General features: G+C 44.9%; 1 long non-coding RNA gene and 1 other non-coding gene across 5 annotated transcripts in view; one reads left to right on the plus strand and one right to left on the minus strand.

The window, feature by feature from the left end:
* LOC109578352 (uncharacterized) overlaps positions 1-9,698 on the minus strand; it is a 106,971-nt gene extending 97,273 nt beyond the window's left edge. For 2 of the 4 annotated variants that reach the window (XR_011564022.1, XR_011564021.1), the window contains exon 1: positions 9,376-9,698. This is a non-coding gene — a long non-coding RNA (uncharacterized lncRNA). Of the gene's footprint in view, positions 1-9,369 lie in introns of all 4 variants that reach the window. The other 2 variants (XR_011564024.1, XR_011564023.1) reach the window with 1 other exon arrangement.
* Positions 9,699-9,854: 156 nt separating this feature from the next.
* On the plus strand, positions 9,855-9,926 carry TRNAT-CGU (transfer RNA threonine (anticodon CGU)). Its single transcript has one exon. It is a non-coding gene; the product is annotated as a tRNA-Thr (tRNA).
* Positions 9,927-14,923: the final 4,997 nt, after the last annotated feature.

Raw genomic sequence — 14,923 nt, forward strand, 5'->3', positions numbered from 1 at the left:
AGGTGGAATACTAACACTACCTGATTTTAAGATTTATTATAAAAATATGTTAAGATAGTGTGGAACTGGTGTAAAAATAGATTAGTGGAACAAAATAGAGCACAGAGACATGTGAACAACTTATTTTCAACAAAGGCGCAATGCCAATTCAATGGAGAAAGAATGATTCTTTCAACAGAAGACATTGGAACAATTTGATATTTATATACAAAAAAGTGAACTTCCATTCATAGCCCACATCATATACAAATTAACTCTAAGTTGGTCATAGAACTAAATGTAAAATCTCAAATTACAAAACATCTATAGGAAAACATACAACCACCACAAAAAAATTGTTAGTTTGAGTTAGACCAAGTTTCCTAGATACAAGAAGAAAAGAGTGATCCACAGGACAAATAAATTGGATTTTATCAAAATTTAAAACTCCTGCCCTTAAAAGAACACTGTTAAGAGAAGGAAAAGAGCCACAAACTGGGAGAAAATATTTGGAAATCATACCTGATAAAGGATTTGTACCCAGAATATATCAAGAATGTTCAAAATTCAATAATAAAGGGTTAAGACTCTGCACTTCCACTGCAGGGGCCACAAGTTCAATCCCTGGTCAGGGAACTAAGATCCCACAAGCCATGTGGCACAGCCAAAAGACAACCCAAGAAAAGATGCATAAGGCATATGAACAGACAATTCTCCAAAGAAGACAGAGGAACAGTAAATAAACACATGAAAAAATGTTCAGTTTCATTCATCATTAGAGAGAAATGCAAATTAAAATAGTGAGATACCACTGCACACCTTTCAGAACAGCTAAATTAAAAAGAACTGACCACACCAGGTGTTGGTGAGGACGCGGAGGAGCTGGACCGTCCAACACAGCCGATGGGGATGCAAAATGGCACAACCACTCTGGAAAACAGTTTCCTAAAAATATAAACATGTGATACAGACATTCCACTCTTATATGTTCACCCAAGAGAAATGAAAGCTTTTTAACATCCTTTCAAAGGTTTGTATACAAAAGTTCATAGCAGCCTTATTTGTAATGGCCCCAAACTGCAAACAACTCAAATGTCCATACCACCCATCAGTAACAAGGAACAAATTCTTGGCTCTCAATAATGCACAACATGGATGGGTCTTGAAATAATTAAACTGAAGGAAGGAATCCAGGAAAGGAACACATAACACAACAAGGTCCTGCTGAATAGCACAGAGAACTATATTTAATATCCTATGATAAACCATATGGAAAAGAATATTTACAAAAAGAATATATATATGTAAAACTGAATCACTCTGACATACAACAGTAATTAATACAACATCGTAAATCAATTTCTTTTTTAAAAAAGAAGGAAAAGAATCCATACTGTTTAGAGTCCGTTTATATAAAATTCTAGGATATTTAAACCAACAGACAGTGACAGAAAGCATAATGTTGTTGGACGGTAGGGGAGACGGTTAACAAAAGGATGACAGGAAATAACCAAAACCCCAATTCAAAAGAAAAAAGCCACCCTAGATTTCTATGGGTGTTTTTACCTGAATGGAACTAGGGCTTTTATCTGAGATAAGCTGAGGTCTGGATATAGTGTTTAAACTTTCCCTAAACGTTTTGTGTTTTCTTTAGAGCTAGTACAGGATTAAACAGCATTCCCTAATATACGGCAACAACTGGCAAAACACACAGGGCTAAGCACGAGAGAAACCATTCACACTTGGCACCCAACGAACAGCTGCAGAGACAGAGAGCATCACAAGAAAACACAGCGAGAGCTTTTTAAGAACCGTGGAAGAGGAGAGAGAAACAACCGTTTCTGATAAAATCTTACTCTTGTTTCCATAAAAGCAATTCTAATGTGTCCATAATGGAACGAGGGAAAAGGTCGTCTTTCGTGTTCAATGTTTTTCTCCCGGCTTTTTACGTCTGCACATATGGTTTTACAGCACTACAGCAGAACCAGGAGGGGAAAATGCAAAAGGTATGTTCTGCTCTGTAAGTTCATCAGCACATCTGCTCTCATTTCCTTCCACCCATTTATCTTTTCAAGTTGCCAAGAACATCCCTGGGAATAATCCCCTCCCACACCAAAAGCTGGGGATAGGATAATTGGTATCTGATGATGGAAGATGACATTTTTAAATAGCCACTTTTAATTTCTTAAGCTACATTTCGTCTTTAACCATGTATAGACTGCTTCAATGCTTAGCTTTAAAAATGGGGGTGGGGTGCGGGTAATGTGGAAGATGCCCCAATAACAAGCATAAATTCACCAAAATTTAGCAATGGCTAAAAAAAATATGTTTTTGAAACCCGTTAGATCAAGTGTCACTTATGCAACAATGATCTTAAAATACAAGGCCTAGGAAAAGGGCACCATCTATCTATCAAAATGACTTCCTGATTAAGTAAACGTTTGAGTTTTTGAAATATCCTGTAATATGAATAAACCTAAAGGAGGACTTTCCCTGGTGGTCCGGTGGACTCTATCCTCCCAATGCAGGGGACCCAGGTTCAATCCCCAGTCAGGGAACTAGATACTACATGCTGCAATTAAGACCTGGCACTGCTGAATAAAACAAAACAAGCTTAAAGGAAAATAATGACTCTTTGCAGTACTAAGAAACACAAACCATGTACCATTCATGTGAGATGCTGATACTACTTTACAGAAAGTGGCAACATACGTGAAGGAATCCACTGAGGACATTCACACAATGTTTCCTATAAGCTTACAGTACTAGATGGAAGCCACAGGAACTTGTTAGATTTGTTATCACCACGCGCACACCCGCAGCGCGTCTCCACCACACTGGGCGGACCTCGGCCAGGACATCACACGAAGTGTATGGCTGATTGTTTCTGCCTCCTCCCAACCAAACTACACAAAGTTGAAAATGAGAGCCTCATGTAAGAGCAAATAGCACGCCCGTAGCCCAGTAGTACCAATGGCCAGCTCACTCACCAGCAAGCAGAAATGCGTAGAACTGTCTGCTTGAGGCTGCTACAGTACAGCAGAAAGTTAGCTTAGGAAAGCAATGACCCTGACATCTCTGCTCAAGAAGCTTCCACACGTGTGCTCAGGGAGCCACAGGCAAAGATGCAAGAGCAGCTTTGCTTGCAGTGAGGAAAGACCTGGAAACAACACAGATGGCCAGCAATAGGGGATTTATTATTACTGAGCTACAGTCCCCCAGCAGACTAGAAGGCAGCAATTAAAAGGAGGGACTTCCCTGGTGGTGCAGCGGTTAAGACTGTGCTCCCAATGCAGGGGGCCCCAGTTCGATCCCTGATCATGGAACTATATCCTACATACTGCAAGTAAGACCGAATAAATAAATTTAAAACTTTTTAAAACAAATGGGGGAGAAGTGAAGAGAAAGTCACTCAGTTGTGTCCAACTCTTTGTGACTCCATGGACTGTAGCCTGCCAGGCTCCTTTGTCCATGGAATTCTCCAGGCAAGAATACTGGAGTGGGTTGCCATTTCCTACTCCAGGGGATCTTCCCCACCAAGATCGAACCCAGGTTTCCGGCATTGCAGGCAGATTCTTTACCATCTGAGCCATGAGGGAAACATTGCATTTCCTACGTATGAATGCATATCAATACAAAAAGACAAAGATGTGGAAAGATCCAAAATAAACTCCTGAGAGTGGTCCCCCTGGAAAAGAGGAGGAGGATAGAGCGCTGAGAGGGCGGGAGTCCTCTACCAAATGCAAAACAAATAATGAGAAATAGTGATTTTATTTTGTTACCGTAAACTGCTTTTCACATACATAAAACCATTGTCAACTCTGGATGCTCGTATTTATACCTCAGATAATCTAGTTGAGCCCTCAGAGCGTATCTGGGGAAAAGTAAAAGGGAAAAGAAAAAGAACCCAACTTTATATTATTCATAGCTGCCAACGTGATCTTATCCTGACCCTGGAATGAACCAGTTGAAACATGATTTCCCAGGGTTAGAGGCTCTAAGATGGATTTGATGAGGTGATACCAGGGCATTCCACTCAGCTGTAATTTTTCTGCAGAATTCATCTTTATACCACTCTGTGACCGGCTGGCATTATTTGTGAAAGGGGGTGGAAACAACTCCTGACTCTCTTTCCAAGGAGAGCTTTACTTCTGAGTTTTTCAGATATTACACAAGTGATCCACTCTGCTTCAGTCCTCAGCTTGCTACGTCCTGCAGAGGCCTCCATGTGGCAGGGATCTGTGGTTGGATGGAGAGACGAAAGAAGGTCGACACAGGTACCACGAACATTCTAGCTGCTCTTCCACTGAAAAGCACAGGAAACTCACATGGCACAGGAAACAACTGAACAGGAGCAGCAAACAACTGAAATATTCAAGAATGAGGGGACCTAATAGTGTTAAGATATCAATTTCTCTCAAAGTCAATTACAGCTTCAATACAATCCCAATCAAAATCTCAGCAGGCAATTTTGTAGAAACTGACGAGCTGATTCTTAAAAGTACATAGAAAATCATACAGACATGAATGACTAGAATAGTCAGACAGTTTGGTTAAAAAACAAAGTTGGAGGATTTACAATACTTGATTTTAGGACTCATCATAAAATGCAAAGACTGTGGTAACTGGTATACAGACAGACATGTAAATCAGTGGAACATAAACTCCAAGAACAGACTCCATGTTCACAGTCAAATGAATTTTAACAAGGGTACCACAACAATTCCATGGAGAGAGGATAATTGTTCCAACAAGTGGACATCAAGCCCACTTTCACACCATACACAAAAATTAACTCAAAAAATGTTTGCACTTTTGCTCTTCCCCGGAGGTCCAGCGGTTAACAATCTGCCTTTCCACGCAGGGATGCATTTTCGATCCCTGGTCGAGGAACTAAGATCCCAGATGGCACAGGGCAACTGAGCCCACATACTGCAACTACAGAGCCCACGCGCAGGCTCACCACAACTAGAGAGAAGCCCCCGCGCTGAACAAAGACTGGACGCAGCCAAAAATAGATATTTTTTAAAAATTAAAACTTCTGCATTTTGAGAGACTATTAAGAACATGCAAGCCATAGCGCAGGAGAAAATACTCAAAATACAGATATCTGAAAAACGACTCATATTCAGAACATACAACAAGCTGGTCATTCAAAAACAGGAAGGCAAACAAACTACAAAAATGGGCAAAGAATCTGAGTAGACGCTTCACAAAAGATGATGTAACAAATGGCCAATGAGCACATGAAAAGGTGCTTAATTTCTTTAGTCATCAGGGAAACGCAAAGTAAAATGAGATACCATATACTGACTAGAGTAACCAAAATGAAAAATACAGATGGACTTAGAGATTACCATACTGAGTGAAGACAGAGAAAGACAAATATCGTTTATACACAGAATCAAAAAAAAATCATACAAATGAACTTGTATACAAAACAGAATTAGACTCATAGTCATAGAAAACAAACTTGATGGTTACCAAAGAGGAAAAGTGGGGTAGGGATAAATGAGGAGTTTGGGACTAGCAGATATAAAGTGTGTGTGTGTGTGTGTGTGTGTGTGTGTGTGTGTACGTACGGGCATGCACACTAAGTTGCTTCAGTCACGTCCCACTCTTTGCAACCCTATGGACTCTAGTTCACCAAGCACCTCTGTCCATGGGATTCTCCATACAAGAATACTGGAGTGGGTTGCCATGACCTCCTCCAGGGGATCTTCCCAACTCAGGAACTGAACCCACGTCTCTTATGTCTCCTGCATTGACAGGTGGGTTCTTTACCACTAGTGCCACCTGGGAAGCCTATATATATATATATATATGCATATTAATATATATAAAAGCAGATATAACCTATTATATATAAAAATAAACAAGGTCCTACTGTATAGTACAAATAACTACATTTAGTATATTGTAATAAGCTATAATAGAAAAGAATCTGAAAAAGTATATATGTATGTGTATGTATAACTGAACCACTTTGCTATATACCTGAAATTAACAACATTGAAGTCAACTATATGCCAATCAAAAAAATAATAATAGTAAATAGAGAAGTTGAAAGATGTGATTCAACTGGAACTCACGTGTTTCTGGCAGGAATGAAAACAGCACATCCCCCAGCCCCCCACCCCTTATTCTGTGTGTCCTCCACCCATTCAGTTCACAGGTTCATATAATATAACCTGCGCAGCCCCACCAAGCCGTTGAGGTGCTCAGCCTGCTCTAAAATCCTGATTTTATCAGATAAAGCAATGAAAGGGGGCTGTGGCCTCCGTCTCTGGGTCTGGGTTCTAAACTGTCCATCCCTGGGACTTCCCTGGTGGTCCAGTGGCTAAGACCCTGCACTCCCAGAGCAGGGGGCTGGGGTTTGATCCCTGGCCGGGGAACTAGATCCCACGTGCCACAACTAGGGGTCCTAAGAGTTCGCATGCCAAAACTGACCATCCCACGTGCTACTACTGAGGCCCAGTGCAGCCAAAGAAGTAAATAAATATCTATACAAAATAAACGATCCATCACTGACAGTGAATCATGGGGATGCTGTGAGTAGCTAAGTGAGCCTTCTTCAGGTGAAGTCTTGATTTAGGTTATCAGAGAAAACCCTGCTGTCATCACCTCAGCTGACCTAAATATCCAAGCCTGATCGGTTGGGTTTTTTTTAACCCTCTTTTGCAAGAAAATGAATTTCTCCAAGAATACTTTAGCGCGGTGGTTCTCAAAGTGAAGGCCCAGAGACCAGCAGCACCAGCACGGCCTGGGAGTTGTGAGAAAGACAGAACCTCAGCCCCACCACACTGTCTGTCTGCATTTTCCCGAGATGTGCAGGTCCAAGGGCTGAGCATGCCAAGGCACAACCAAGGCTCCATGGAGCTAATGCAGGTGCGAGCCCCTTACACACTGAAGCACTGCTGAAGCAGATGGAGCCCTTGCTCTGGGAGGTGGGGGGGGGGGTGGGGCGGGGCGGAGATGGGCAGCAAGCGGGGTGAGGGCGGCCAGGACAACAGCCTGGCTGCAGGAGTCCTGCCCGGAAGGGGACAGCATTTTCGAGATACCTTCATTTTTTTTAAGCAACCTCAACTGTGGTGAATCAATTTTAGACGCCACTGCCTCTGAGTCCGATCTGGGTGAATCATGAACCATAGGAAGAGGAGGGAAGGAGTAAAAAGGCTTGGCGGTTTCAAGGACCCTTAGCAGGCCTTTCTTAAAACCTAATAAAAACTGTGACATCCCTTTGCCAGAAACACACACATTTTACATACACTTCTGACCAAGACTTCTTGGTCTTGAGTGCAATGGGTACCAGATTAAGAATCCCTGCTCTGGGGAGAGGCACAGAGAATTAGAAGGGCAGGAAAATAAAAGATTTTAGAACTACTTTTTTTCTAAAGTGGAAAAAGGTAACAAAATTTCAGCACATAAATGCAGATGCTTATCAATTATTCAGATCTAGGCTAACTCAGTTACATAGATGAAACCCAAAAGATCAAACGTATTCCATCACGTCACCTGGCTTCATCACCAGATCAATTTCAACACTTTCTCACTTAAAACGGCACTTTCCCAGACTCCTCAAAGCACCATCTGTTTCAGCCAGCCCTAGTTCTCCCCCTAGCATCTGGGGAGGCCTAAGATGGGGTCACAGTCATTTGTGTGACATCAGGCCCCCTGTCCCAGGGACCCTGTAAGGGCACAAGAAACATTTACTGGATTTAAGTTCCATCCATAAGGGTGAACAGTGGACGACTCCTTATCACCTAAGAAGGTGAAAGTTTCTCCTTGATCAGGGAAGGGCTTATTGGAAGTTCAGCACCAGGACTGTCTTGACACCGTGGTTGGAAGACGCTGTCCAAGGAAGTTCTCCAGTACCACAGAGAAATCACACTGAAAGGAACCCACATGCTAATTTCCCCAATAATACTTTTGAAGACCCAGCTGTGCAGGGGCCAGGACAGATGGCTCCTTCAGCCAGGTGTCCGAGATCTGTGGCTTCTCAGTGCTCCTTACACCTGTGAGATAAAGAGGCTCAGACCTGTGTTTTCTACTTTAGGGCTCAGGGATGGTCAGAGGGCCAGCCTCCCTCAGGACACCCCAGACCCTGAGTACCATGGGCATCCCACCGGCCCATCAAGATATACAGATGCATCTCTATTGTTTAACACCCTCCCTCCCCTTGGAGGACAAAGCTGAAAAAAGCACCTGTTAGAATCTAATTTCCATTCCACCAGCCAGTTAGTTCTGGGCTCAGCCCGCACATGATGTTCTCTCATTTGCTAATTTCTTTACCCTTTTTATAAGCCCCGTCCTTTCTGCATAATAATTTCAACTACTCAATCAACACCAAAAAGATGGATGGCGACAGTGGAACCAATTTTATCCTCAACTATTTGAAAGCAATGCTCAGAAATACATGTTTTAATTATGAATATGTTCAATTTTTTAAATTTAAATTAAGGAGCTACAGTGTGGTGTGCACCCAGACCTCAAGCCCTCCTGGCGCAGAGTCTCAGAGTTCCTATCCCTGTGTCCGAGGGTAAATGTCAGAGCCTTTTCCAGTCGCCTGACCAAACCCTGTTGTTTAAAACAACTTGGTGAACACAATTTTAGGATTTCTATTTGCCTAAACACCTGCACTGTAGGCTGTGGACATTCTTAATTTACATCTCCTTACACTCTACAAACATCACTGGTACCAGGCCGACAAAGGCTCGAATAGTAGAATGTTCTGTGCAGGGGCGGGGCGGGGGGGGGGGGGGGCGGCGGGAAATAAGGTGCAAACAACCCAAAGCCTTACTCCCAGAAACTGATTAAATCAACTATGATACAGTCACTGGGTGGAAAGCCGAGCAGTAATTAAAGAGAATATGGCATCCCATCCATGCATAGTGATATTATAGTATATAATGCAGTATATATAATTTAAAACGCAATATTGTAATAGTACATATCACATTAATGTATGAGAAATTTAATTCATTTTAAAAATAATATATGCTATTATCTATCGCGATTATATTATGCACTGCAAGCCATTGTCTTAGTTAACACATTAACTCATAGAAAATCAAAGAGCAGAGAACTGTCAAGTCAGTCCACTTGAATAAAAACAAAAGGGCACGTTGGAGTCTATAAACGTGAATATGCGTATCAACTGGCCAGAGCATTGGGGCTCAGCCTTTCCCACGCATCAGCATCACCTGGAGAGCCTGTTACCGCCCAGATTACTGGGCTCCAGCAACTGGTCTAATTCGGCAGGTCTGGGGCGAGCGGGGGTGAAGCTGCAGTTCTAACCGGCTCCCAGGTGCTGCTGCTGGTACTGGGGCCAGGCACATCCCCGGGGCTCAGAGGAGGAGGAGTTTGGGAGTTTTACTTCAGAAAACTTACACGTACACATTCATTCAACAGCTCTTGTTGAGCGTCAGCTCCGTGCAGGGCAGCGGTGTACCGCCCCCAAGGGTCAGCAACCTCTCCTTCGCTTCCTGGGTGTCTCACCCGAGAGGGGAAACTGAGGCCCCGAGACCGGTCATCCAAGGTCGCCAAGTCTCTCTGGCGGAGCTGGGATTCGAACCCCAGACTATGAAACGCCGGCGAGCGTCCCGCCCGCTCCCGAGCTCCAAACGAGTCTCCCCAGGTCTGGAGAGCCAGCGAAAACCCGGCAGACTCCGCCCGGGCCCGGCTCGGACAGGCAGGAGCGGCCGGACAGCCCCGCCGGAGGGGCCGGCGCGCGCACGCTGGAGCCCCGCCCCGCCGGCAGCGGCGAGGGGGCGGAGCCGGGCGGGCGCGCGCACTGGGCCCGCGCTCGTGCTCGCGGCGCGAGCGCAAGGGAGCGGCGCCAGGATAGAGGCTCGCCGAGCCGCCATTCTAACGCAGGCGCGGTGGCCAAGTGGTAAGGCGTCGGTCTCGTAAACCGAAGATCACGGGTTCGAACCCCGTCCGTGCCTGTGGTGTTAAATCTTCCCTCTCTAGGGGGAGACTTTTTAGGGGTGTGACATCACAACGATGATCGATTTTCTACCCGTCTTGGACCCGGTATTTAGGTCCTCGCCCAGGATCCCAAGCGGGCCAAGTGTTTTCACTCAGTTTAAATTCAGGCTCCCTCTCCCGCGCAGAAGGTCCAAGTCCGGGTGGTCTGACCTCTGAGTTCGGGATGGTGGGGGGCGCCTGGCGGACTGGGGTCGCGGGCTCCAGGGATCACATTGAAACCGTGGTCCGAGCGCTGACTTTAGCGCAGAAAAACCTACGGCTGATGGCACTTGGCTCAAGAGCCACTAAGCATTTTTCTGAACATTAAAGTCCAATTGAATCCACTCTCCTGAGAGAACTGCCGTTGCCTGTTCCTGAGCCCACACCCAGAGTCAGCTGGTGTCTGGCTTGCTATTTTTAAAAGGAAATCCATTGTAGGCACTGCATTAGAGGGAGGAAATCCTGCCCAGACTTGGAGCTGGTCCGACAGGAAAATCTGCACCTTTCTTTCTCTCTCTGAGCCTCCTTTTGCCCCCCCAGTAAAATGGGTCTCTGGTCAGCACTGGCCGAGAGACTGGCTGTAGTTGCGGCCTCAGTCAACGCAGCTACCGTCGTTGGGCACCTGTTTTCTTTGCATCACCACGGGGCTGCCCGCCTGCATTTAAAGAGGTTATGCAAAAAGATTATGCAATTACCCCTACCCTCCAGGAGCTGGCATATTGTATAATCTGAAAACCAGCTTGACCTAAATTGGGGAAACCTGTTTTCAGCGCGAGATGTCTAACGGAAGAAAGCATTCATGGAGCTCCTGGTGTGGGCCGGGTGGAGCCGGACTCTGGGGGCTCTCTCAGTGCGAGAAGGTGGGAGAGATGGATGCGAAGAGGGTCGGAGAGCCTGGCAGGAGCGGCTGGGGCTGAGTCGTCCTCTGCCGCAGAGCTCTCCCACTTAGCAGTATTCATCAGCATCACCTGGAGGGAAAGTTAAAATGCGGAGCCCTGGGCGCCACCCCAGAGCGTCCGCATTGTGTTAGTCTGCGCTGGGGCTTGACATTTGCATTTCTAAGGAGCCCCCAGGTGATCCTGATTCTGCTAGTTCCCCGGACCACCCATCCAGAACCATTTCCCCGAAAATAAGGGTATTTTATAGCCACATTCTAAACCTAGGAGCACGTGTGTATGCGTGAACACAAACATGTGAGTTACCACATATAAAACAGTGAACACCAGGGCTTCTCACACTTCAACCTGGGGATGATGTGAAAATGCAAGTCTGACTCTGGGGCTCTGAGGTGGAGCCTGAAGCTCCGCGTGCCTAACTTGTGTTTTGGCGACGCCAACGCCCGCTGGTCACCGCCCCCCTCACTGAATACAGGGGGAAAGAAGGATCCTGACCAAAGTACTGAAACTGATCAGGACACTAGGGAGCCTGGGGAAGGGAGACCTTCCCCCACACCTCTGCTTTAGCTCCTCCCTGAAGTACCTAGATTATAGTAGCTAATGCACTTTTCCTGAGTTATTTTACAGATGTGAAAAACCTCCACCAAATGGAAGATGTCAACTACAGTACTTGATGACCGAGCACATAGCCTCCAAGCCTCCTAGAGCTTAAGGATTGATAATGTCAACCCCTGTGACACCGCCCTGTAACCTCACCATCAACCAGAGCGTTTGTGTGCAAGCTGATCACATACGCTGGGACACCCCAACCCCCAACCTGGCCTTTATAAATTCTCTGCTGGTGGGACTAAAGAATCCATCTGCCAATGCAAGGAACATGGGTCGATCCCTGGTCCAGGAAGATCCCACATGCTGCTGACCAAGCCCGTGGGCCTGTCTTCCAGAGCCTGGGAGTCACAACTGCTGAGCCCACCATGACACAGCTACTGAAACTCTCACCTCCTAGAGCCTGTGCTCTGTAACAAGAGAAACCACCGCAGTGAGAAGCCCGTGCCCTGCAACAAGAGAAAAAGCCCATGCGGCAACCAAGACCAGCACAGCCAAAATTAAGTAAATAAAAGTTTTTTTATAAATGCTTTGCTGAAACCCTTCAGGGAGCCTGAGGGACTCAAGGGCAGAAGCCACGCGTCTCCTTGCATAGCCCTTGCAATAAACCTTCTTCTGCTCTAAACGCTGATGTTTCACTTTGTTTGACCTCCCTCTTCATCAGGCACATGAACTTGGGGTCACTAACAGTTGTTACCTTTCTGGAAGGAAGTAGGATGGGGGAGCTGTCCAGAGGATTCCTTCACTTCTCACCCTGTGAACTTTCACACTGCTTGGATTTTCTACCAGATGATCACCTCCTAGAATCACCTCCAAAGTCCACAAAGGCAAAGATAACCTATTAGGCTGCAGGCAAATTACACAATCCAGAATTGTCACATAAATGCTCGAGTGTTCTCTGCTCTCCACTGGGGTGTTTCATCATTTCTTTTTTAAGTGACACAAAAGTACATTATGTTCCTCCCTATTAAAAATATCCCCAAATAGTCCTCTCCATTAAAAGACCACACTGCCCCCAACAGGCAGGCCAGTATCTGTGGCGCTGCTTAGAGGTCCACACAGATTTTCCTGTCCTTCCCTCCAGAACAATGAAGCAACACTCCTCTGTGACACCATCCCAGGAAAGAGCTCACTCTCATCCACCACCACCACACCCCAGACCACCCCACCCTGCAGAGGGTGCTCCTCTCTCTGCCCCAGGTGAAGAAGGACTTTAGAAAGTTTACCCAATGGACTGTAGGCTTCCACTTATGCACAAACACACACACAATGCATAAAATATCTATTGAGAGTCCCTCGGACAGCAAGGAGATCAAACCAGTTAATCTTAAAAGGAATCAACCCTGAATATTCATTGGAAGGACTGATGCTGAAGCTCCAATACTTTGGCCACCTGATGTGAAGAGCTGACTCATTGGAAAAGACTCTGATGCTGGGAAAGATTGAAGGCAGAAGGAGTAGGGGGCAGCAGACCTTATGTCTGAATAAGCAATATGTTCTGTGTTGATTTAAACTGCTTGTATTCATGAATATATAAAGTCGTATTTGGATCTCAGCAACTTTTGTATGAATTTCATGTCTGAAAGTCACTTTGAAGCCAGAGGTCTTTGTTCTATGAAGGATCATATTCTGATCTCCCTTAGAAATGTAAAGAGAATAGAAGACCCCCAAGGCTGGGATTATGAGGAAAGAGAGGCAGGTGTCACTGACCCTAGAGGGACCTCCTGAGACCCTGCTGTGCAAACTGGACCACTGGGAAGGAAATGGGTTTGCATAAGAAGCCCAGCGCTTTCTGGGAAAGTAGAAATTAAATTAGAGATCTCTTCAAGAAAATTAGAGATACCAAGGGAACATTTCATGCAAAGAGGGCACAATAAAGGACAGAAATGGAATGGACCTAACAGAAGCAGAAGATACTAAGAAGAGATGGCAAGAATACACAGAACTATACAAAAAGATCTTAATGACCCAGATAACCACGATGGTGTGATCACTCACCTAGAGCCAGACATCTTGGAGTATGAAGTCAAGTGGGCCTTAGGAAGCATCAATATGAAGAAAGCTATTGGAGGTAATGGAATTCCAGCTGAACTATTTCAAATCCTAAAGATGATGCTGTTAAAGTGCTGCACTCAATATGCCAGCAATAATGGAAAACTTAGTAGTGGCCACAGGACTAGAAAAGGTCAGTTTTCATTCCAATCCCAAAGAAAGGAAATGCCAAAGAATGTTCAAACTTCCACACAGTTGCACTCATTTCACATGTTACCAAGGTAATGCTCAAAATTCTCCAAGTCAGGCTTCAAGAGTACATAAATGGAAAACTTCCAGATGTTCAAGCTGGCTTTAGAAAAGGCAGAGGAACCAGAGACCAAATAGCCAACATCTGTTGGATCATAGAAAAAGCAAGAGAATTCCAGAAAAAACATCTACTTCTGCTTCATTGACTACATTAAAGCCTTGACTTGTGGATCACAACAAACTGTGGCAAATTCTGAAAGAGATGGGAATACCAAACCACCTTACCTGCCTCCTGAGAAACCTGTATTCAGGTCAAGAAGCAACAGTTAGAGGCAAAAATGGAAAAATGGACTGGTTCTAAATTTGGAAAGGAGTACATCAAGGCTGTATATTTTCACCCTGCTTATTTAACTTACATGCACAGTACATCATGCGAAATGCCGGAATTGATGAAGTACAAGCTGGAATCAAAACTGCCGGAAGAAATATCAATAACCTTAGATATGCAGATGATACTACCCTTATGGTAGAAAGTGAAGAGGAACTAAAGAGCCTCTTGATGAAGATGAAGAAAGAGAGTGAAAAGCTGGCTTAACACTTAACATTCAACAAACTAAGATCATGGCCTCCACTCCCATCACTTCATAGCAAATAGGTGGAGAAACAATGGAAACAGTCACAGACTTTATTTTCTTGGGCTCCAAATTCACTGAAGATGGTGACTGCAGCCATGAAATTAAAAGACACTTGCTCCTTGGAAGAAAAGCTATGACACACCTCAACAGCATATTAAAAAGCAGAGACATTACTTTGCCAACAAAGGTCTGTCTAGTCAAAACTATGGTTTTTCCAGTACTCATGTGAGAGTTGGACCATAAAGAAGGCTAAACATTGAAGAATTGATGCTTTTGAACTGTGGTGTTGGAGAAGACTCTTGAGAGTACCTTGGACTGCGAGGAGATCCAACCAGTCCATCCTAAAGGAAATCAGTCCTGAATATTCATTGGAAGGACTAATGCTAAAGCTGACACTCCAATACTTTGGCTACCTGATGCGAAGAGCCAACTCATTAGAAAAGACCCTGATGCTGGAAAAATTGAAGGCAAGAGGAGAAGGGGACGAGATGGCTGGATGGCGTCACTGACTCAATGGACATGAGTTTGAGCAAGCTTCGGGAGATGGCGAAGAACAGGGAAACCTGGTGTGCTGCAGTCCACCAGGCCGCAAAGAGT

Source organism: Bos indicus, chromosome 25 (assembly GCF_029378745.1).
Source record: "Bos indicus isolate NIAB-ARS_2022 breed Sahiwal x Tharparkar chromosome 25, NIAB-ARS_B.indTharparkar_mat_pri_1.0, whole genome shotgun sequence".
NCBI classification, from domain to species: Eukaryota; Metazoa; Chordata; class Mammalia; order Artiodactyla; family Bovidae; genus Bos; species Bos indicus.